The 24,891-nt window shown below is 36.5% G+C and overlaps 1 long non-coding RNA gene across 3 annotated transcripts in view; it reads right to left on the minus strand.

Annotated features, from left to right (window-relative positions):
• LOC126278324 (uncharacterized) overlaps nt 1–24,891 on the minus strand; it is a 42,825-nt gene that overhangs the window by 4,837 nt on the left and 13,097 nt on the right. For all 3 annotated transcript variants that reach the window (XR_007550689.1, XR_007550688.1, XR_007550687.1), the window contains exon 2: nt 19,311–19,388. This is a non-coding gene — a long non-coding RNA (uncharacterized LOC126278324). The remainder of the gene's footprint in view (nt 1–19,310; nt 19,389–24,891) is intronic.

Here is a 24,891-nt window from a genome sequence, read left to right on the forward strand (position 1 = left end):
GTCGAGATGAAGAAAAGCTCAACCATTATAAGAAATATTGTAATATATTAAGGAAAGTTATAAAAAAATCCAGAAGTATGTGTATCAAGTCTGAGATTAGCACCTCTGATGACAAAACAATATGGAATATAGTTAAAAGGGAAACAGAGCAACCAAGGTCACAGGACAACAGTATTACTGTTAAGCACAATGAAAAGCTTATAAATGAAAAATCACTGGTTGAAAATATTTTTAATAATCATTTTATAAATGTAGTGGAAAATATAGGCACCAGCTGCTCACCAGATAGGGCAGAACTCCATATGAAAGAGGCATTCCCGGTGCAAACAAATGAAATTGAAATCCTACCCACCTCACCGTCTGAAATTAAGAAAAAAATAAATTCACTTAAGAATAAAAACTCACATAGAACTGATGGTATCTCCAATAGAATACTAAAATCTTGTCCACACCTGATAAGTCGAGTTCTTAGCCACATATGTAATAGCTCATTGAATCAGGGAATATTTCCTGACAGATTGAAATAGGCCATAGTTAAACCCTTGTATAAAAAAGGTGACAAGACAGACGTCAACAATTATCGTCCTATTTCGCTTCTGACATCCTTCTCAAAAGTGTTTGGAAAAGTAATGTACTCAAGAGTAACTTTACACATTAGTGGGAATAACGTTTCAACAAAATGTCAGTTCGGTTTTCAGAAAGGTGTTTCAACAGATAGTGCTATACACGCTTTCACTGATCAAATTTTAAATGCTCTGGATAGTAGAACATCACCAATTGGGATTTTCTGTGATCTCTCTAAGGCTTTTGATTGTGTGGGTCATGAAATCCTCTTAGATAAGCTAAAGTACTATGGAATGAATGGTTCAGTACACAGACGGTTCACTTCATATTTAACTGGTAGAATGCAGAAGGTTGAAACAGTAAACCCACATAGTACACAAAGGGCAGCAGATTATTCAGACTGGGGATGTATCAAGAATGGGGTACCACAGGGTTCTGTCTTGGGGAATTTATTGTTTTTAATATATGTTAATGACTTGCCTAATTATATTCAAGAAGATGCAAACTTGGTCCTCTTTGCAGATGACACAAGTATTGTAATCAAGCCTAAAAAGCAAGAATCAGCTGAGGAAAATTCAAATAATGTTTTTCAAAGAGTTATTAGGTGGTTTTCCGCAAATGGACTTTCATTGAACTTTGGAAAAACACTGTACATACAGTTCAGTACAGGGAAAGGCATACCACCGGAAATAAATATAGAGTGTGGGGGAAAATCTTTAGCTAAAGCAGATCGTTCAAAATTTCTGGGTGTCTGTATTGATCAGAATTTAAAGTGGAAGACACACATTGACAATCTACTGAAACGATTGAGCTCAGCTACCTATGCTATTAGTGTCATTGCAAATTTTGGAGACAAGCACATCAGTAAGTTAGCTTACCACGCATATTTTCATTCGTTGCTTTCTTACAGAATCATCTTTTGGGGCAATTCATCACTAAGAAAGAAGGTATTTATTGCACAAAAACACGTGTTATCAGAATAATGTCTGGGGCTCATCCAAGATCATCTCGTAGACAATTATTTAAAGAATTAGGGATATTGCCAGTAGCTTCACAATATATATACAGCCTAATGAAATTTGTTGTTAGTAACCCAGATCACTTCAGAATTAATAGCACACTCCACAGCTACAATACTAGGAGACAGGGTGACCTTCACTACCGTTCATTGAATTTGACATTGGCACAAAAGGGGGTCAATTCTACTGCCACAAAGATTTTTGGTCAATTGCTAAACAATATCAAAAGTCTGACAGACAAACAATCGGCATTCAAAAGTAAGATAAGAGAATTCCTGAATGACAACTCCTTCTCCTCCATAGATGAATTTTTTGACATAGGCCAAAGAAATACAGTAAGCTTTAACAATTGTACCGTATATAAGACTAACAATGATTACTTGGGATAAATGAATCTTGTGTACCTTGACACGTTCCACATCATTACGAAAGAATCATGTTCATGACCCATGGAACACATAATATAACTAACTAAAACAGAATCTCCCTGATGAGTGGTATGAAACATGTACCACAATTTCTGCACCACATTGATTATTTTTAAACACCATTGAAATAAGGTATTTCAAAACATAAAGCAAACGAAGGAGCTAGCTAAACAAAAACATTTATCAAATTCCGAACATTCGGTGTTCAGTAAGGTGCATGTGGTGTCCAATCTGCACCAAAAATCCATTGAATGTAGAATCTGCTTTCTGGCCATACAACCAGATGACCCTGCGGTAAACAACAAACACATAACCACATTTAATGATTCAAGTATATTAACCCACTGTGAAATTGATGAATGTATGTGATAAGGGTAACAATCAAAAGAAGCACCTAGCAAAACAATGAAGTTTTTTGTAATAACTCCAACACTCAAGATGCTCGGAGTGGAGGTTCCCATTCAACAAAATCACACTCGATGTTTGAACAAACATAGCAGTCATGAAACGGAATCTCCCTGTAGAGAGGGAACAAACATGTACCACAATTTGTGCAGCACATTGATTATTTTTAGTGAACATTGGAATAAGATTTTTTTAAATATAAAGCAAATGAAGGAGATACCTAAACAAGAAGATTTATCAAATTCTTAACAATAGATATTCAGTAAAGTTCATGTGGTGTCCAACCTGAACCAAAAACCCATTGAATGGAGAATCTGCTTTCTGGCCATACGACCAGATGACCCTGCTGTAATCGACAAATATTTACCCACATTTCACGATTCAAATATATTATTCCACTGTGAAATTGATGAATATATGTGATAAGTTGAAGAATAAAAATAAGCACCTAGCAAAACAATGAAGCCTTACTAAAAACTAATACTCAGGATGCTTGGAGTGATACTTCCCATCGAACAAAATCACACTCGATGGAAGAACAAGCATAGCAGTCACGAAACGAATCTCCTTGCTGAGAGGGAATAAACATGTCCCACAATTTGTGCAGCACATTGATTACTTTTTGGGACCATTGGAATAACATTTTTACAAATATAAAGCAAATGAAGGAGATACCTAAACAAGAAGATTTATCAAATTCCGTACAGCCATTATTCAGTAAGGCGTAAGTGGTCTCCAATCTGCAACAAAAACCCACTGAGTGGTAAATCTGCTTTCTGGCCATACAACCAGATGATGCTGCTGTAAACAACAAACACATAACCACATTTCAAGATTCAAATATATTAACCCACTGTGAAATTTATGAATATATGTCATAAGGGTAACAATCAAAACAAGCACCTAGCAAAACATTGAAATCTTTCTTAATAACTCCAATACTCAGGATGCTCGGAGTGGTGGTTCAAATCCAACAAAATCACACTCGATGTTTGAACAAACATAGCAGTCCTGAAACAGAATGTCCCTGTTGAGAGGGAAGAAACATGTACCACAATGTGTGCAGCACATTGATAATTTTTAGTGAGCATTGCAACAAGATTTTTAAAAATATAAAGCAAATGAAGCAGATACCTAAAACCGAAGATATATCAAAATCCGAACATTCGTTATTCAGTAAAGTACATGTGGTGTCCAATCTGCACCAACAGACCATTGAATAGAGAATCTGCTTTCTGGCCATACAACCAGATGACCCTGCTGTGAACAACAAACATTTAAGAACATTTCACGAAAGAAATACATTACTCCACTGTGAAACTGATGAATATAAGTGATAAAGGTATCTATGGAAGCACCTAGCAAAAGAAAACAGTCTTTCTAATAACTCCAATCGTCAGAACGCTACGAGTGGTGATTCCCATCCAACAAAATCACACTTGATGTTCTAACAAACATAGCAGTCATGAAATGGAATCTCCCTGATGAGAAGTACGAAACATGTACTACAATTTGTGCAGCACATTGTCTATTTTTAGTGACCATTGAAATAAGATTTTTAAAAATTTAAAGCAATTGAAGGAGATACCTAAAAACGAAGATATATCAAAATCCGAACATTCGTTTTTCAGTAAAGTGCATGTGGTGTCCAATCTGCACCAAAAGACCATTGAATAGAGAATCAGCTTTCTGGCCATACAATCAGATGACCCTGCTGTAAACAACAAACATTTAAAGAACCAAATACATCACTCCACTGTGAAATTGATGAATATAAGTGATAAAGGTATCAAAGGAAGCACCTAGCAAAAGAAAAAAGTCTTTCTAATGACTCCAATAGTCAGAATGCTCGGAGTTGTGGTTCCCATCCTACACAATCACACTCGATGGTGGAACAAACATAGCAGTCATTAAACGGAATCTCCGTGTTGAGAGGGAAGGAACATGTACCACAATTTGTGCAGCACCTTGATTATTTTTTGTGACCATCGAATAACATTTTTAAAAATATAAAGCAAACGAAGGAGCTACCTCAATTGTGATATTCTGAACAATCGTTATTCAGTAAAGAGTATGTCGTGTCCAATATGCAGCAATAACCCATTGAATGGAGAAACTGCTTTCTGGCCATACAACCAGATGACCATGCTGTAAACAACAAACTCTTAACCACATTTCACTATTCAAAGTCATTACTCCACTGTGAAATTGATGAATATAAAGTAACAATCAAAAGAAGCACTAGCATAACAATTAAGTAATTCCCTATAACTCCAATAGTCAAAATCATCGGAGTGGTGATCCCATCCAACAAAATCACACTCAATGGTTAAACAAACATAGCACTCATGAAACAGAATCTCCCTGCTGAGAGGGAAGAATCATGTACCACAATTTGCGCAGCACATTGATTATTTTTCGTGACCATGGAGTAACATTTTTAAAAACATAACACACATGAAAGAGATACCAAAATAAGAAGATTTATCAAATTCCTAACATTCGGTGGTCAGTAATGTGCATGTGGTACTCACTCTGCACCAAAACAAGAAGATTTATCAAATTCTGAACATTCGGTGTTCAGTAAGGTGCATGTGTTGTCCAATGTGCACCAAAAATGCATTGAATGCAGAATCTGCTTTATGGCCATACAACCAGATGACCCTGCTGTAAACAACAAACACATAACCACATTTAATGATTCAAATATATTAACCCACTGTGCAATTGATGAATATATGTGATAAGGGTAGCAATCAAAAGAAGCACCTAGCAAAACAATGAAGTCATTCCTAATAATTCCAACACTCAAGATGCTCGGAGTGGAGGTTCCCATTCAACAAAATCACACTCGATGTTTGAACAAACATAGCAGTCATGAAACGGAATCTCCCTGTTGAGAGGGAACAAACATGTACCTCAATTTGTGCAGCACATTGATTATTTTTAGTGAACATTGGAATAAGATTTTTAAAAATATAAAGCAAATGAAGGGGACACCTAAACAAGAAGATTTATCAAATTCTGAACAGCCGTTATTCAGTAAGGTGCATGTGGTATCCAATCTGCACCAAAAACACATTTAATGGAGAATCTGCTTTGTGGCCATACAACCAGATGACCCTGCTGTAAACAACAAATACGTAACCTCATGTCACAATTCTAATACATTAATCCATAGTGGAATTGGTGAATATAAGTGATATGGGTAACAATCAAAGAATCACCTAGCAAAACCATGAAGTCATTCCTAATAACTCCAATACTCAGGATGCTCAGAGTGGTGGTTCCCATCCAACAAAATCACACTCGATGCTAGAACAAACATAGCAGTCTTGAAACGGAATCTCCCTGCAGAGAAGGAAGAACCATGTACCACAAGTTGTGCAGCACTCCGATTACTTTTAGTGACCATGGAATAATTTTTTTTTTAAATATACAGCAAATGAAGGAGATACCAATACAAAAACATTTATCAAATTCCGAACATTCGATGTTCAGTAAGGTGCATGTGGTGTCCAATCTGCAGCAAAAATCAATTAAATGTAGACTCTGCTTTCTGGCCATACAACCAGATGACCCTGCGGTAAACAACAAACACATAACCACATTTAATGATTCAAGTATATTAACCCACTGTGAAATTGATGAATGTATGTGATAAGGGTAACAATCATAAGAAGCACCTAGCAAAACAATGAAGTTTTTCGTAATAACTCCAACACTCAAGATGCTCGGAGTGGAGGTTCCCATTCAACAAAATCACACTCGATGTTTGAACAAACATAGCAGTCATGAAACGGAATCTCCCTGTAGAGAGGGAACAAACATGTACCACAATTTGTGCAGCACATTGATTATTTTTAGTGAACATTGGAATAAGATTTTTTAAAATATAAAGCAAATGAAGGAGATACCTAAACAAGAAGATTTATCAAATTCTTAACAATAGATATTCAGTAAAGTGCATGTGGTGTCCAACCTGAACCAAAAACCCATTGAATGGAGAATCTGCTTTCTGGCCATACGACCAGATGACCCTGCTGTAATCGACAAATATTTACCCACATTTCACGATTCAAATATATTATTCCACTGTGAAATTGATGAATATATGTGATAAGTTGAAGAATAAAAATAAGCACCTAGCAAAACAATGAAGCCTTACTAAAAACTAATACTCAGGATGCTTGGAGTGATACTTCCCATCGAACAAAATCACACTCGATGGAAGAACAAGCATAGCAGTCACGAAACGAATCTCCTTGCTGAGAGGGAATAAACATGTCCCACAATTTGTGCAGCACATTGATTACTTTTTGGGACCATTGGAATAACATTTTTACAAATATAAAGCAAATGAAGGAGATACCTAAACAAGAAGATATATCAAATTCCGTACAGCCATTATTCAGTAAGGCGTAAGTGGTCTCCAATCTGCAACAAAAACCCACTGAGTGGTAAATCTGCTTTCTGGCCATACAACCAGATGATGCTGCTGTAAACAACAAACACATAACCACATTTCAAGATTCAAATATATTAACCCACTGTGAAATTTATGAATATATGTCATAAGGGTAACAATCAAAACAAGCACCTAGCAAAACATTGAAATCTTTCTTAATAACTCCAATACTCAGGATGCTCGGAGTGGTGGTTCAAATCCAACAAAATCACACTCGATGTTTGAACAAACATAGCAGTCCTGAAACAGAATGTCCCTGTTGAGAGGGAAGAAACATGTACCACAATGTGTGCAGCACATTGATAATTTTTAGTGACCATTGCAACAAGATTTTTAAAAATATAAAGCAAATGAAGCAGATACCTAAAACCGAAGATATATCAAAATCCGAACATTCGTTATTCAGTAAAGTACATGTGGTGTCCAATCTGCACCAACAGACCATTGAATAGAGAATCTGCTTTCTGGCCATACAACCAGATGACCCTGCTGTAAACAACAAACATTTAAGAACATTTCACGAAAGAAATACATTACTCCACTGTGAAACTGATGAATATAAGTGATAAAGGTATCTATGGAAGCACCTAGCAAAAGAAAACAGTCTTTCTAATAACTCCAATCGTCAGAACGCTACGAGTGGTGATTCCCATCCAACAAAATCACACTTGATGTTCTAACAAACATAGCAGTCATGAAATGGAATCTCCCTGATGAGAAGTACGAAACATGTACTACAATTTGTGCAGCACATTGTCTATTTTTAGTGACCATTGAAATAAGATTTTTAAAAATTTAAAGCAATTGAAGGAGATACCTAAAAACGAAGATATATCAAAATCCGAACATTCGTTTTTCAGTAAAGTGCATGTGGTGTCCAATCTGCACCAAAAGACCATTGAATAGAGAATCAGCTTTCTGGCCATACAATCAGATGACCCTGCGGTAAACAACAAACACATAACCACATTTAATGATTCAAGTATATTAACCCACTGTGAAATTGATGAATGTATGTGATAAGGGTAACAATCATAAGAAGCACCTAGCAAAACAATGAAGTTTTTCGTAATAACTCCAACACTCAAGATGCTCGGAGTGGAGGTTCCCATTCAACAAAATCACACTCGATGTTTGAACAAACATAGCAGTCATGAAACGGAATCTCCCTGTAGAGAGGGAACAAACATGTACCACAATTTGTGCAGCACATTGATTGTTTTTAGTGAACATTGGAATAAGATTTTTTAAAATATAAAGCAAATGAAGGAGATACCTAAACAAGAAGATTTATCAAATTCTAGACATTAGTTATTCAGTAAAGAGCATGTGGTGTCCAATTTGCACCAAAAACCCATTGAATGGAGAATCTGCATTCTGGCCATACAACCAGATGACCCTGCTGTAAACAACAAACTCTTAACCACATTTCATGATTCAAATACATTACTCCACTGTGAAATTGATGAATGTAAGTGAGAAGGGTAACAATCAAAAGAAGCAATTAGCATATCGTCGGATTGTAGATTATTCAAACTTATTTGTTCATAGACTTTCCATTTGGCATTTGTTTACTTTCAGGTAACGATTGTTTAAATTCACGTAGCTCGTTAGATTACATCCATTGTAGGTTCATTATCTTACTGATTTAAGAATATAGTTTGTTGTATTAAGAGATCATAGTTTAAATTTTATTACTGTACATTGCCATGAGTACTAAGTGTGGAAGCTGCCGTAAGGAGATAGAATCGGGTGTGGTATGTGGAGGATGTGGGGGTGTTTTTCATTGGGGCTCATGTAGCGGGAAATTTGACGAGATTATGCTTTTGGCTCTTCCATGGAACTGTAGGTTCTGTAGTATAGAAAAAAGATTCGTACAACAGGAGGAAAAGATGTGTGCCCTTCAGGCTGAACTAGATTCGGTAAAAACTGAATTAACTAAGTTAAAGGGGGAAAAAGCCTGCGGGAAATGGGAATTGGTAACAAGGAAATCGCAAAAAGGGACCAGCCATGTAGATGTTGTCGAAGTTCCAGTTATGAATAAATTCTCCTTGTTACCTGGAGTAGGAAGGGAGGAGCCAAAAACAGGAGTAGTTGAAAGTAGGGTGCAGCAGACTACTAAAATTGGTAACAGCATTAGGTCGGGAAAATCTAGTAATAGGAAAAGAAAAGTCTTGCTGCCAGGGAGGGGTGTAGGCCAACTAGTGCAGGAGAAATTAGGAGCAGATTACCAGGTCACGAGTTTGTTTAAGCCAAGTGCTAGGCTTAGCCAGGTGATAGCAGAAATAGGACCACTCTGTAGGGACTTTGACAAGAATGATGAGGTGATAGTAATAGGTGGGGCAGGAAACAGCCTGGCTAAGGATAGGAATTATGATATTAAGAGTGACCTGGATAAAATATGAGCTGCAACAGGATGTGCGAATGTGGGTTTTGTTGAGGTATTGCAGCGTTACGATCAGCACTCGGTTAACCCTTCTGTGTGGCGAGTTAACAGAGAGTTGTGCGAGCAGCTGCTGGACGGTGCAAAAACACACATTTATACAGTGCCTGTTGGTAGCATTGGGAGATGGGGATACACTCGACATGGCCTGCACCTAAATAGTCTAGGGAAGGATAGATTAGCTGATTTAATTGTAGGTCGTCTAAAGGGGGCCACTAGCACTCAAGGCAAAACCCCTGTGACCCAAAAGGGCATAGGAGCACCTTTTTTTAGGTTGAACAAAATGTCCAGACGGGCAGCTCTTAAAGGTAAAAAAAATAAATGGTTCGAATAAAGGTAGAGGAAACAGTTATGTTAATATATTTCACCAAAATATCAGGGGATTAAGGAACAAAACAGACGAACTAATAATTTGTTTTGAGAATATTAAAAATACAACAGAAGTTGATGTACTGTGCCTGTCTGAACATCATATAACTACACAAATGGAAAATGGAAATATTAATGGGTATAAACTAGCAACTTATTTTTGTAGAGACAATATGGAGAAAGGAGGAGCTGCCATTTATGTTAAGGGGGAACATAGTTTTAAAAACAGAGAAACCGCAAAATTCTGTGTAGAACAGCACATTGAAGTATGCGCTTGTGAGCTTAAATTGGACAGTGGTAAATTCATAATTGTGACTGTGTATAGGTCCCCACTTGGAAATTTTCAAATGTTTCTTAAAAACCTAGATCTCTTGCTGTGTTATCTGTCAGAAAAGGGAAAACACATTATCATTTGTGGAGATTTTAACGTAGATTTTCTTAAACACTCAAGCAAGAAGAACGACCTTGAACTATTACTTTGCTCTTACAATCTGACATCAGTCATTGATCTTCCTACTCGTATTGTACAAGACAGTAGCACCCTGATAGATAACATTTTCATAGACCAAGATAAATTAAAAGAAGTAAGCACCTATCCTATTAAGAACGGGCTTTCTGATCACGATGCACAGCTACTTTCAATTCATGACTTTGCTCCATACAGTAATGTGAAAACAAACAAACAAAATAATACGCCCAATTAACCATATAACAATTCAACAATTTAAGGAAAGCTTGAAAAGGGTAGACTGGGAGGATGTTTATCGGGAACCTGATGCAAATGTTAAATTTAACTTATTCCATGATAAACTTGTGGGCATATTTGAAAACAGTTTTCCTAAGAAATTAGTGAATCATAATTCAAATAAACTTGATAAAAAACCATGGCTGACTAAAGGGATTAAAATTTCTTGTAGCCGGAAATGGGAACTATACCAAGACACTAGAATAAGTCGAGATGAAGAAAAGCTCAACCATTATAAGAAATATTGTAATATATTAAGGAAAGTTATAAAAAAATCCAGAAGTATGTGTATCAAGTCTGAGATTAGCACCTCTGATGACAAAACAATATGGAATATAGTTAAAAGGGAAACAGAGCAACCAAGGTCACAGGACAACAGTATTACTGTTAAGCACAATGAAAAGCTTATAAATGAAAAATCACTGGTTGAAAATATTTTTAATAATCATTTTATAAATGTAGTGGAAAATATAGGCACCAGCTGCTCACCAGATAGGGCAGAACTCCATATGAAAGAGGCATTCCCGGTGCAAACAAATGAAATTGAAATCCTACCCACCTCACCGTCTGAAATTAAGAAAAAAATAAATTCACTTAAGAATAAAAACTCACATAGAACTGATGGTATCTCCAATAGAATACTAAAATCTTGTCCACACCTGATAAGTCGAGTTCTTAGCCACATATGTAATAGCTCATTGAATCAGGGAATATTTCCTGACAGATTGAAATAGGCCATAGTTAAACCCTTGTATAAAAAAGGTGACAAGACAGACGTCAACAATTATTGTCCTATTTCGCTTCTGACATCCTTCTCAAAAGTGTTTGGAAAAGTAATGTACTCAAGAGTAACTTTACACATTAGTGGGAATAACGTTTCAACAAAATGTCAGTTCGGTTTTCAGAAAGGTGTTTCAACAGATAGTGCTATACACACTTTCACTGATCAAATTTTACATGCTCTGGATAGTAGAACATCACCAATTGGGATTTTCTGTGATCTCTCTAAGGCTTTTGATTGTGTGGGTCATGAAATCCTCTTAGATAAGCTGAAGTACTATGGAATGAATGGTTCAGTACACAGACGGTTCACTTCATATTTAACTGGTAGAATGCAGAAGGTTGAAACAGTAAACCCACATAGTACACAAAGGGCAGCAGATTATTCAGACTGGGGATGTATCAAGAATGGGGTACCACAGGGTTCTGTCTTGGGGAATTTATTGTTTTTAATATATGTTAATGACTTGCCTAATTATATTCATGAAGATGCAAACTTGGTCCTCTTTGCAGATGACACAAGTATTGTAATCAAGCCTAAAAAGCAAGAATCAGCTGAGGAAAATGCAAATAATGTTTTTCAAAGAGTTATTAGGTGGTTTTCCGCAAATGGACTTTCATTGAACTTTGGAAAAACACTGTACATACAGTTCAGTACAGGGAAAGGCATACCACCGGAAATAAATATAGAGTGTGGGGGAAAATCTTTAGCTAAAGCAGATCGTTCAAAATTTCTGGGTGTCTGTATTGATCAGAATTTAAAGTGGAAGACACACATTGACAATCTACTGAAACGATTGAGCTCAGCTACCTATGCTATTAGTGTCATTGCAAATTTTGGAGACAAGCACATCAGTAAGTTAGCTTACCACGCATATTTTCATTCGTTGCTTTCTTACAGAATCATCTTTTGGGGCAATTCATCACTAAGAAAGAAGGTATTTATTGCACAAAAACACGTGTTATCAGAATAATGTCTGGGGCTCATCCAAGATCATCTCGTAGACAATTATTTAAAGAATTAGGGATATTGCCAGTAGCTTCACAATATATATACAGCCTAATGAAATTTGTTGTTAGTAACCCAGATCACTTCAGAATTAATAGCACACTCCACAGCTACAATACTAGGGGACAGGGTGACCTTCACTACCGTTCATTGAATTTGACATTGGCACAAAAGGGGGTCAATTCTACTGCCACAAAGATTTTTGGTCAATTGCTAAACAATATCAAAAGTCTGACAGACAAACAATCGGCATTCAAAAGTAAGTTAAGAGAATTCCTGAATGACAACTCCTTCTCCTCCATAGATGAATTTTTTGACATAGGCCAAAGAAATACAGTAAGCTTTAACAATTGTACCATATATAAGACTAACAATGATTACTTGGGATAAATGAATCTTGTGTACCTTGACACGTTCCACATCATTACGAAAGAATCGTGTTCATGACCCATGGAACACGTAATATAACTAACTAAAACAGAATCTCCCTGATGTGTGGTATGAAACATGTACCACAATTTCTGCACCACATTGATTATTTTTAAACACCATTGAAATCAGGTATTTCAAAATATAAAGCAAACGAAGGAGCTAGCTAAACAAAAAACATTTATCAAATTCCGAACATTCGGTGTTCAGTAAGGTGCATGTGGTGTCCAATCTGCACCAAAAATCCATTGAATGTAGAATCTGCTTTCTGGCCATACAACCAGATGACCCTGCGGTAAACAACAAACACATAACCACATTTAATGATTCAAGTATATTAACCCACTGTGAAATTGATGAATGTATGTGATAAGGGTAACAATCAAAAGAAGCACCTAGCAAAACAATGAAGTTTTTCGTAATAACTCCAACACTCAAGATGCTCGGAGTGGAGGTTCCCATTCAACAAAATCACACTCGATGTTTGAACAAACATAGCAGTCATGAAACGGAATCTCCCTGTAGAGAGGGAACAAACATGTACCACAATTTGTGCAGCACATTGATTATTTTTAGTGAACATTGGAATAAGATTTTTTAAAATATAAAGCAAATGAAGGAGATACCTAAACAAGAAGATTTATCAAATTCTTAACAATAGATATTCAGTAAAGTGCATGTGGTGTCCAACCTGAACCAAAAACCCATTGAATGGAGAATCTGCTTTCTGGCCATACGACCAGATGACCCTGCTGTAATCGACAAATATTTACCCACATTTCACGATTCAAATATATTATTCCACTGTGAAATTGATGAATATATGTGATAAGTTGAAGAATAAAAATAAGCACCTAGCAAAACAATGAAGCCTTACTAAAAACTAATACTCAGGATGCTTGGAGTGATACTCCTCATCGAACAAAATCACACTCGATGGAAGAACAAGCATAGCAGTCACGAAACGAATCTCCTTGCTGAGAGGGAATAAACATGTACCACAATTTGTGCAGCACATTGATTACTTTTTGGGACCATTGGAATAACATTTTTACAAATATAAAGCAAATGAAGGAGATACCTAAACAAGAAGATTTATCAAATTCCGTACAGCCATTATTCAGTAAGGTGTAAGTGGTCTCCAATCTGCAACAAAAACCCACTGAGTGGAAAATCTGCTTTCTGGCCATACAACCAAATGATGCTGCTGTAAACAACAAACACATAACCACATTTCAAGATTCAAATATATTAACCCACTGTGAAATTTATGAATATATGTCATAAGGGTAACAATCAAAACAAGCACCTAGCAAAACAATGAAATCTTTCTTAATAACTCCAATACTCAGGATGCTCGGAGTGGTGGTTCAAATCCAACAAAATCACACTCGATGTTTGAACAAACATAGCAGTCCTGAAACAGAATGTCCCTGTTGAGAGGGAAGAAACATGTACCACAATGTGTGCAGCACATTGATAATTTTTAGTGACCATTGCAACAAGATTTTTAAAAATATAAAGCAAATGAAGCAGATACCTAAAAACGAAGATATATCAAAATCCGAACATTCGTTTTTCAGTAAAGTGCATGTGGTGTCCAATCTGCACCAAAAGACCATTGAATAGAGAATCAGCTTTCTGGCCATACAATCAGATGACCCTGCTGTAAACAACAAACATTTAAAGAACCAAATACATCACTCCACTGTGAAATTGATGAATATAAGTGATAAAGGTATCAAAGGAAGCACCTAGCAAAAGAAAAAAGTCTTTCTAATGACTCCAATAGTCAGAATGCTCGGAGTTGTGGTTCCCATCCTACACAATCACACTCGATGGTGGAACAAACATAGCAGTCATTAAACGGAATCTCCCTGTTGAGAGGGAAGGAACATGTACCACAATTTGTGCAGCACCTTGATTATTTTTTGTGACCATCGAATAACATTTTTAAAAATATAAAGCAAACGAAGGAGCTACCTCAATTGTGATATTCTGAACAATCGTTATTCAGTAAAGAGTATGTCGTGTCCAATATGCAGCAATAACCCATTGAATGGAGAAACTGCTTTCTGGCCATACAACCAGATGACCATGCTGTAAACAACAAACTCTTAACCACATTTCACTATTCAAATTCATTACTCCACTGTGAAATTGATGAATATAAAGTAACAATCAAAAGAAGCACTAGCATAACAATTAAGTATTTCCCTATAACTCCAATAGTCAAAATCATCGGAGTGGTGATCCCATCCAACAAAATCACACTCAATGGTTAAACAAACATAGCACTCATGAAACAGAATCTCCCTGCTGAGAGGGAAGAATCATGTACCACAATTTGTGCAGCACATTGATTATTTTTCGTGACCATGGAGTAACATTTTTAAAAACATAACACACATGAAAGAGATACCAAAATAAGAAGATTTATCAAATTCCTAACATTCGGTGGTCAGTAATGTGCATGTGGTACTCACTCTGCACCAAAACAAGAAGATTTATCAAATTCTGAACATTCGGTGTTCAGTAAGGTGCATGTGTTGTCCAATGTGCACCAAAAATGCATTGAATGCAGAATCTGCTTTATGGCCATACAACCAGATGACCCTGCTGTAAACAACAAACACATAACCACATTTAATGATTCAAATATATTAACCCACTGTGCAATTGATGAATATATGTGATAAGGGTAGCAATCAAAAGAAGCACCTAGCAAAACAATGAAGTCATTCCTAATAATTCCAACACTCAAGATGCTCGGAGTGGTGGTTCCCATCCAAAAAAATCACACTCGATGGTTGAACAAACATAGCAGTCATGAAAAGGAATCTCCCTGTTGAGAGGGAACAAACATGTACCACAATTTGTGCAGCACATTGATTATTTTTAGTGAACATTGGAATAAGATTTTTAAAAATATAAAGCAAATGAAGGGGACACCTAAACAAGAAGATTTATCAAATTCTGAACAGCCGTTATTCAGTAAGGTGCATGTGGTATCCAATCTGCACCAAAAACACATTTAATGGAGAATCTGCTTTGTGGCCATACAACCAGATGACCCTGCTGTAAACAACAAATACGTAACCTCATGTCACAATTCTAATACATTAATCCATAGTGGAATTAGTGAATATAAGTGATATGGGTAACAATCAAAGAAGCACCTAGCAAGACAATGAAGTCATTCCTAATAACTCCAATACTCAGGATGCTCAGAGTGGTGGTTCCCATCCAACAAAATCACACTCGATGCTAGAACAAACATAGCAGTCTTGAAACGGAATCTCCCTGCAGAGAAGGAAGAACCATGTACCACAAGTTGTGCAGCACTCCGATTACTTTTAGTGACCATGGAATAATTTTTTTTTAAATATACAGCAAATGAAGGAGATACCAAAACAAAAACATTTATCAAATTCCGAACATTCGTTGTTCAGTAAGGTGCATGTGGTGTCCAATCTGCAGCAAAAATCAATTGAATGTAGACTCTGCTTTCTGGCCATACAACCAGATGACCCTGCGGTAAACAACAAACACATAACCACATTTAATGATTCAAGTATATTAACCCACTGTGAAATTGATGAATGTATGTGATAAGGGTACCAATCATAAGAAGCACCTAGCAAAACAATGAAGTTTTTCGTAATAACTCCAACACTCAAGATGCTCGGAGTGGAGGTTCCCATTCAACAAAATCACACTCAATGTTTGAACAAACATAGCAGTCATGAAACGGAATCTCCCTGTAGAGAGGGAACAAACATGTACCACAATTTGTGCAGCACATTGATTATTTTTAGTGAACATTGGAATAAGATTTTTTAAAATATAAAGCAAATGAAGGAGATACCTAAACAAGAAGATTTATCAAATTCTAGACATTAGTTATTCAGTAAAGAGCATGTGGTGTCCAATTTGCACCAAAAACCCATTGAATGGAGAATCTGCATTCTGGCCATACAACCAGATGACCCTGCTGTAAACAACAAACTCTTAAGCACATTTCACGATTCAAATACATAACTCCACTGTGAAATTGATGAATGTAAGTGAGAAGGGTAACAATGAAAAGAAGCAATTAGCATATCGTCGGATTGTAGATTATTCAAACTTATTTGTTCATAGACTTTCCATTTGGCGTTTGTTTACTTTCAGGTAACGATTGTTTAAATTCACGTAGCTCGTTAGATTACATCCATTGTAGGTTCATTATCTTACTGATTTAAGAATATAGTTTGTTGTATTAAGAGATCATTGTTTAAATTTTATTACTGTACATTGCCATGAGTACTAAGTGTGGAAGCTGCCGTAAGGAGATAGAATCGGGTGTGGTATGTGGAGGATGTGGGGGTGTTTTTCATTGGGGCTCATGTAGCGGGAAATTTGACGAGATTATGCTTTTGGCTCTTCCATGGAACTGTAGGTTCTGTAGTATAGAAAAAAGATTCGTACAACAGGAGGAAAAGATGTGTGCCCTTCAGGCTGAACTAGATTCGGTAAAAACTGAATTAACTAAGTTAAAGGGGGAAAAAGCCTGCGGGAAATGGGAATTGGTAACAAGGAAATCGCAAAAAGGGACCAGCCATGTAGATGTTGTCGAAGTTCCAGTTATGAATAAATTCTCCTTGTTACCTGGAGTAGGAAGGGAGGAGCCAAAAACAGGAGTAGTTGAAAGTAGGGTGCAGCAGACTACTAAAATTGGTAACAGCATTAGGTCGGGAAAATCTAGTAATAGGAAAAGAAAAGTCTTGCTGCCATGGAGCAGTCATGGGAGGGGTGTAGGCCAACTAGTGCAGGAGAAATTAGGAGCAGATTACCAGGTCACGAGTTTGTTTAAGCCAAGTGCTAGGCTTAGCCAGGTGATAGCAGAAATAGGACCACTCTGTAGGGACTTTGACAAGAATGATGAGGTGATAGTAATAGGTGGGGCAGGAAACAGCCTGGCTAAGGATAGGAATTATGATATTAAGAGTGACCTGGATAAAATATGAGCTGCAACAGGATGTGCGAATGTGGGTTTTGTTGAGGTATTGCAGCGTTACGATCAGCACTCGGTTAACCCTTCTGTGTGGCGAGTTAACAGAGAGTTGTGCGAGCAGCTGCTGGACGGTGCAAAAACACACATTTATACAGTGCCTGTTGGTAGCATTGGGAGATGGGGATACACTCGACATGGCCTGCACCTAAATAGTCTAGGGAAGGATAGATTAGCTGATTTAATTGTAGGTCGTCTAAAGGGGGCCACTAGCACTCAAGGCAAAACCCCTGTGACCCAAAAGGGCATAGGAGCACCTTTTTTTAGGTTGAACAAAATGTCCAGACGGGCAGCTCTTAAAGGTAAAAAAAATAAATGGTTCGAATAAAGGTAGAGGAAACAGTTATGTTAATATATTTCACCAAAATATCAGGGGATTAAGGAACAAAACAGACGAACTAATAATTTGTTTTGAGAATATTAAAAATACAACAGAAGTTGATGTACTGTGCCTGTCTGAACATCATATAACTACACAAATGGAAAATGGAAATATTAATGGGTATAAACTAGCAACTTATTTTTGTAGAGACAATATGGAGAAAGGAGGAGCTGCCATTTATGTTAAGGGGGAACATAGTTTTAAAAACAGAGAAACCGCAAAATTCTGTGTAGAACAGCACATTGAAGTATGCGCTTGTGAGCTTAAATTGGACAGTGGTAAATTCATAATTGTGACTGTGTATAGGTCCCCACTTGGAAATTTTCAAATGTTTCTTAAAAACCTAGATCTCTTGCTGTGTTATCTGTCAGAAAAGGGAAAACACATTATCATTTGTGGAGATTTTAACGTAGATTTTCTTAAACACTCAAGCAAGAAGAACGACCTTGAACTATTACTTTGCTCTTACAATCTGACATCAGTCATTGATCTTCCTACTCGTATTGTACAAGACAGTAGCACCCTGATAGATAACATTTTCATAGACCAAGATAAATTAAAAGAAGTAAGCACCTATCCTATTAAGAACGGGCTTTCTGATCACGATGCACAGCTACTTTCAATTCATGACTTTGCTCCATACAGTAATGTGAAAAAAAAAAAAACAAAATAATACGCCCAATTAACCATATAACAATTCAACAATTTAAGGAAAGCTTGAAAAGGGTAGACTGGGAGGATGTTTATCGGGAACCTGATGCAAATGTTAAATTTAACTTATTCCATGATAAACTTGTGGGCATATTTGAAAACAGTTTTCCTAAGAAATTAGTGAATCATAATTCAAATAAACTTGATAAAAAACCATGGCTGACTAAAGGGATTAAAATTTCTTGTAGCCGGAAATGGGAACTATACCAAGACACTAGAATAAGTCGAGATGAAGAAAAGCTCAACCATTATAAGAAATATTGTAATATATTAAGGAAAGTTATAAAAAAATCCAGAAGTATGTGTATCAAGTCTGAGATTAGCACCTCTGATGACAAAACAATATGGAATATAGTTAAAAGGGAAACAGAGCAACCAAGGTCACAGGACAACAGTATTACTGTTAAGCACAATGAAAAGCTTATAAATGAAAAATCACTGGTTGAAAATATTTTTAATAATCATTTTATAAATGTAGTGGAAAATATAGGCACCAGCTGCTCACCAGATAGGGCAGAACTCCATATGAAAGAGGCATTCCCGGTGCAAACAAATGAAATTGAAATCCTACCCATCTCACCGTCTGAAATTAAGAAAAAAATAAATTCACTTAAGAATAAAAACTCACATAGAACTGATGGTATCTCCAATAGAATACTAAAATCTTGTCCACACCTGATAAGTCGAGTTCTTAGCCACATATGTAATAGCTCATTGAATCAGGGAATATTTCCTGACAGATTGAAATAGGCCATAGTTAAACCCTTGTATAAAAAAGGTGACAAGACAGACGTCAACAATTATTGTCCTATTTCGCTTCTGACATCCTTCTCAAAAGTGTTTGGAAAAGTAATGTACTCAAGAGTAACTTTACACATTAGTGGGAATAACGTTTCAACAAAATGTCAGTTCGGTTTTCAGAAAGGTGTTTCAACAGATAGTGCTATACACACTTTCACTGATCAAATTTTACATGCTCTGGATAGTAGAACATCACCAATTGGGATTTTCTGTGATCTCTCTAAGGCTTTTGATTGTGTGGGTCATGAAATCCTCTTAGATAAGCTGAAGTACTATGGAATGAATGGTTCAGTACACAGACGGTTCACTTCATATTTAACTGGTAGAATGCAGAAGGTTGAAACAGTAAACCCACATAGTACACAAAGGGCAGCAGATTATTCAGACTGGGGATGTATCAAGAATGGGGTACCACAGGGTTCTGTCTTGGGGAATTTATTGTTTTTAATATATGTTAATGACTTGCCTAATTATATTCATGAAGATGCAAACTTGGTCCTCTTTGCAGATGACACAAGTATTGTAATCAAGCCTAAAAAGCAAGAATCAGCTGAGGAAAATGCAAATAATGTTTTTCAAAGAGTTATTAGGTGGTTTTCCGCAAATGGACTTTCATTGAACTTTGGAAAAACACTGTACATACAGTTCAGTACAGGGAAAGGCATACCACCGGAAATAAATATAGAGTGTGGGGGAAAATCTTTAGCTAAAGCAGATCGTTCAAAATTTCTGGGTGTCTGTATTGATCAGAATTTAAAGTGGAAGACACACATTGACAATCTACTGAAACGATTGAGCTCAGCTACCTATGCTATTAGTGTCATTGCAAATTTTGGAGACAAGCACATCAGTAAGTTAGCTTACCACGCATATTTTCATTCGTTGCTTTCTTACAGAATCATCTTTTGGGGCAATTCATCACTAAGAAAGAAGGTATTTATTGCACAAAAACACGTGTTATCAGAATAATGTCTGGGGCTCATCCAAGATCATCTCGTAGACAATTATTTAAAGAATTAGGGATATTGCCAGTAGCTTCACAATATATATACAGCCTAATGAAATTTGTTGTTAGTAACCCAGATCACTTCAGAATTAATAGCACACTCCACAGCTACAATACTAGGGGACAGGGTGACCTTCACTACCGTTCATTGAATTTGACATTGGCACAAAAGGGGGTCAATTCTACTGCCACAAAGATTTTTGGTCAATTGCTAAACAATATCAAAAGTCTGACAGACAAACAATCGGCATTCAAAAGTAAGTTAAGAGAATTCCTGAATGACAACTCCTTCTCCTCCATAGATGAATTTTTTGACATAGGCCAAAGAAATACAGTAAGCTTTAACAATTGTACCATATATAAGACTAACAATGATTACTTGGGATAAATGAATCTTGTGTACCTTGACACGTTCCACATCATTACGAAAGAATCGTGTTCATGACCCATGGAACACGTAATATAACTAACTAAAACAGAATCTCCCTGATGAGTGGTATGAAACATGTACCACAATTTCTGCACCACATTGATTATTTTTAAACACCATTGAAATCAGGTATTTCAAAATATAAAGCAAACGAAGGAGCTAGCTAAACAAAAAACATTTATCAAATTCCGAACATTCGGTGTTCAGTAAGGTGCATGTGGTGTCCAATCTGCACCAAAAATCCATTGAATGTAGAATCTGCTTTCTGGCCATACAACCAGATGACCCTGCGGTAAACAATAAACACATAACCACATTTAATGATTCAAGTATATTAACCCACTGTGAAATTGATGAATGTATGTGATAAGGGTAACAATCAAAAGAAGCACCTAGCAAAACAATGAAGTTTTTCGTAATAACTCCAACACTCAAGATGCTCAGAGTGGAGGTTCCCATTCAACAAAATCACACTCGATGTTTGAACAAACATAGCAGTCATGAAACGGAATCTCCCTGTAGAGAGGGAACAAACATGTACCACAATTTGTGCAGCACATTGATTATTTTTAGTGAACATTGGAATAAGATTTTTTTAAATATAAAGCAAATGAAGGAGATACCTAAACAAGAAGATTTATCAAATTCTTAACAATAGATATTCAGTAAAGTGCATGTGGTGTCCAACCTGAACCAAAAACCCATTGAATGGAGAATCTGCTTTCTGGCCATACGACCAGACGACCCTGCTGTAATCGACAAATATTTACCCACATTTCACGATTCAAATATATTATTCCACTGTGAAATTGATGAATATATGTGATAAGTTGAAGAATAAAAATAAGCACCTAGCAAAACAATGAAGCCTTACTAAAAACTAATACTCAGGATGCTTGGAGTGATACTCCTCATCGAACAAAATCACACTCGATGGAAGAACAAGCATAGCAGTCACGAAACGAATCTCCTTGCTGAGAGGGAATAAACATGTACCACAATTTGTGCCGCACATTGATTACTTTTTGGGACCATTGGAATAACATTTTTACAAATATAAAGCAAATGAAGGAGATACCTAAACAAGAAGATTTATCAAATTCCGTACAGCCATTATTCAGTAAGATGTAAGTGGTCTCCAATCTGCAACAAAAACCCACTGAGTGGAAAATCTGCTTTCTGGCCATACAACCAAATGATGCTGCTGTAAACAACAAACACATAACCACATTTCAAGATTCAAATATATTAACCCACTGTGAAATTTATGAATATATGTCATAAGGGTAACAATCAAAACAAGCACCTAGCAAAACAATGAAATCTTTCTTAATAACTCCAATACTCAGGATGCTCGGAGTGGTGGTTCAAATCCAACAAAATCACACTCGATGTTTGAACAAACATAGCAGTCCTGAAACAGAATGTCCCTGTTGAGAGGGAAGAAACATGTACCACAATGTGTGCAGCACATTGATAATTTTTAGTGACCATTGCAACAAGATTTTTAAAAATATAAAGCAAATGAAGCAGATACCTAAAAACGAAGATATATCAAAATCCGAACATTCGTTTTTCAGTAAAGTGCATGTGGTGTCCAATCTGCACCAAAAGACCATTGAATAGAGAATCAGCTTTCTGGCCATACAATCAGATGACCCTGCTGTAAACAACAAACATTTAAAGAACCAAATACATCACTCCACTGTGAAATTGATGAATATAAGTGATAAAGGTATCAAAGGAAGCACCTAGCAAAAGAAAAAAGTCTTTCTAATGACTCCAATAGTCAGAATGCTCGGAGTTGTGGTTCCCATCCTACACAATCACACTCGATGGTGGAACAAACATAGCAGTCATTAAACGGAATCTCCCTGTTGAGAGGGAAGGAACATGTACCACAATTTGTGCAGCACCTTGATTATTTTTTGTGACCATCGAATAACATTTTTAAAAATATAAAGCAAACGAAGGAGCTACCTCAATTGTGATATTCTGAACAATCGTTATTCAGTAAAGAGTATGTCGTGTCCAATATGCAGCAATAACCCATTGAATGGAGAAACTGCTTTCTGGCCATACAACCAGATGACCATGCTGTAAACAACAAACTCTTAACCACATTTCACTATTCAAATTCATTACTCCACTGTGAAATTGATGAATATAAAGTAACAATCAAAAGAAGCACTAGCATAACAATTAAGTATTTCCCTATAACTCCAATAGTCAAAATCATCGGAGTGGTGATCCCATCCAACAAAATCACACTCAATGGTTAAACAAACATAGCACTCATGAAACAGAATCTCCCTGCTGAGAGGGAAGAATCATGTACCACAATTTGTGCAGCACATTGATTATTTTTCGTGACCATGGAGTAACATTTTTAAAAACATAACACACATGAAAGAGATACCAAAATAAGAAGATTTATCAAATTCCTAACATTCGGTGGTCAGTAATGTGCATGTGGTACTCACTCTGCACCAAAACAAGAAGATTTATCAAATTCTGAACATTCGGTGTTCAGTAAGGTGCATGTGTTGTCCAATGTGCACCAAAAATGCATTGAATGCAGAATCTGCTTTATGGCCATACAACCAGATGACCCTGCTGTAAACAACAAACACATAACCACATTTAATGATTCAAATATATTAACCCACTGTGCAATTGATGAATATATGTGATAAGGGTAGCAATCAAAAGAAGCACCTAGCAAAACAATGAAGTCATTCCTAATAATTCCAACACTCAAGATGCTCGGAGTGGTGGTTCCCATCCAAAAAAATCACACTCGATGGTTGAACAAACATAGCAGTCATGAAAAGGAATCTCCCTGTTGAGAGGGAACAAACATGTACCACAATTTGTGCAGCACATTGATTATTTTTAGTGAACATTGGAATAAGATTTTTAAAAATATAAAGCAAATGAAGGGGACACCTAAACAAGAAGATTTATCAAATTCTGAACAGCCGTTATTCAGTAAGGTGCATGTGGTATCCAATCTGCACCAAAAACACATTTAATGGAGAATCTGCTTTGTGGCCATACAACCAGATGACCCTGCTGTAAACAACAAATACGTAACCTCATGTCACAATTCTAATACATTAATCCATAGTGGAATTAGTGAATATAAGTGATATGGGTAACAATCAAAGAAGCACCTAGCAAAACAATGAAGTCATTCCTAATAACTCCAATACTCAGGATGCTCAGAGTGGTGGTTCCCATCCAACAAAATCACACTCGATGCTAGAACAAACATAGCAGTCTTGAAACGGAATCTCCCTGCAGAGAAGGAAGAACCATGTACCACAAGTTGTGCAGCACTCCGATTACTTTTAGTGACCATGGAATAATTTTTTTTTAAATATACAGCAAATGAAGGAGATACCAAAACAAAAACATTTATCAAATTCCGAACATTCGATGTTCAGTAAGGTGCATGTGGTGTCCAATCTGCAGCAAAAATCAATTGAATGTAGACTCTGCTTTCTGGCCATACAACCAGATGACCCTGCGGTAAACAACAAACACATAACCACATTTAATGATTCAAGTATATTAACCCACTGTGAAATTGATGAATGTATGTGATAAGGGTACCAATCATAAGAAGCACCTAGCAAAACAATGAAGTTTTTCGTAATAACTCCAACACTCAAGATGCTCGGAGTGGAGGTTCCCATTCAACAAAATCACACTCAATGTTTGAACAAACATAGCAGTCATGAAACGGAATCTCCCTGTAGAGAGGGAACAAACATGTACCACAATTTGTGCAGCACATTGATTATTTTTAGTGAACATTGGAATAAGATTTTTTAAAATATAAAG

Source organism: Schistocerca gregaria, chromosome 6 (genome assembly GCF_023897955.1).
Source record: "Schistocerca gregaria isolate iqSchGreg1 chromosome 6, iqSchGreg1.2, whole genome shotgun sequence".
NCBI lineage: Eukaryota > Metazoa > Arthropoda > Insecta > Orthoptera > Acrididae > Schistocerca > Schistocerca gregaria.